The sequence below is a fragment of the Oncorhynchus keta genome, chromosome 18, assembly GCF_023373465.1.
Source record: "Oncorhynchus keta strain PuntledgeMale-10-30-2019 chromosome 18, Oket_V2, whole genome shotgun sequence".
Taxonomy (NCBI): Eukaryota; Metazoa; Chordata; class Actinopteri; order Salmoniformes; family Salmonidae; genus Oncorhynchus; species Oncorhynchus keta.
Window position 1 is genome coordinate 26758739 of NC_068438.1, and position 1811 is coordinate 26760549.

The following is a 1811-nucleotide window of genomic DNA, read 5'->3' on the forward strand; positions in this document are numbered from 1 at the left end:
CACCCGTGACTGGCTCGGAAACCAGATTGCACAGCGGAGAAGGTACGGTGGGATTCGAGATGGTCAGTGACCTGTTTGTTGACTTGGCTTTCGAAGACCTTAGATAGGCAGGGCAGGATGGATATAGGTCTATAGCAGTTTGGGTCCAGGGTGTCTCCCCCTTTGAAGAGGGGGGATGACTGCGGCAGCTTTCCAATCCTTGGGGATCTCAGACGATATGAAAGAGCGGTTGAACAGGCTGGTAATAGGGGTTGCGACAATGGCGGCAGATAGTTTCAGAAATAGCGGGTCCAGATTGTCAAGCCCCGCTGATTTGTACGGGTCCAGGTTTTGCAGCTCTTTCAGAACATCTGCTATCTGGATTTGGGTAAAGGAGAACCTGGAGAGGCTTGGGTGAGGAACTACGGGGCGGAGCTGTTGGCCGAGGTTGGAGTAGCCAGGCGGAAGGCATGGCCAGCCGTTGAGAAGTGCTTATTGAAGTTTTCGATAATACTCCAGACACCCGAACAGGCACTCATCCACGTCATGAGCAGAAGAAAGAGACTGAGATTTCGCGGAAGGAGATCGTGGTGCCTTGTGAGGTTCAGGCGACGAGTGGCTAATCTGCTTTTGCCATCTGTACTATTGTCCAATGTACAATCGCTGGAAAATAAATTGGACGAACTAAACGCGTGTACAGTTGAAGTCAGAAGTTTACATACACTTATGTCGGAGTCATTAAAACTTGTTTTTCAACCACTCCACAAATGTCTTGTTAACCAACTATAGTTTTGGCAAGTCGGTTAGGACATCTACTTTGTGCATGACACAAGTCATTTTTCCAACAATTGTTTATAGACAGATTGTTTCACTTATAATTCACTGTATCACAATTCCAGTGGGTCAGAAGTTTACATACACTAAGTTGTCTCTGCCTTTCAACAACTTGGAAAATTACAGAATGATGTCATGGCTTTAGAAGATTCTGATAGGCTAATTTACATCATTTGAGTCAATTGGAGGTGTACCTGTGGATTTATTTCAAGGCCTACCTTCAAACTTAGTTATTCTTTGCTTGACATCATGGGAAAATAAAAAGATATCAGCTAAGACCTCAAAAAAGAAATTGTAGATGTCCACAACTCTGGTTTATCCATGGGAGCAATTTCCAAACGCCTGAAGGTACCATGTTCATCTGTACAAACAATAGTACACAAGCATAAACAACATGGGACCACGCAGCTGTCATACCGTTTGTCACGTTCTGACCTTAGTTCCTTTGTTTTGTCTTTGTTTTAGTATAGTCAGGGCGTGAGTTGGGGTGGGCAGTCTATGTTCTTTTTTCTATGATTTGGGATTTCTGTGTTTGGCCTGGTATGGTTCTCAATCAGAGGCAGCTGTCAATCGTTGTCCCTGATTGAGAACCATACTTAGGTAGCCTGGTTTGACCTTTGAGTTGTGGGTGATTATTTTCCGTTTCAGTGTTTGCACCATTCGGGACTGTTTCGGTTTTCAGTTTGATTCTCTTGTTCTTTTGTATTTTGTATTCAGTCTCATTAAATTATACTATGGATACATGCCACGCTGCATTTTGGTCCTCCGATCCTTCTTACTACTAATCCTCGTCAGAGGAGGATGAAGACCGTTACACCGCTCAGGAAAGAGACACGTTCTGTCTCCTAGAGATGAACGTACTTTGGTGCAAAAAGTGCAAATCAATCACAGAACAACAGCAAAGAACCTTGTGAAGATGCTGGAGGAAACAGGTACAAAAGTGTCTATATTCACAGTAAAACAAGTCCTATATCGACATAACCTGAAAGGCCGCTCAG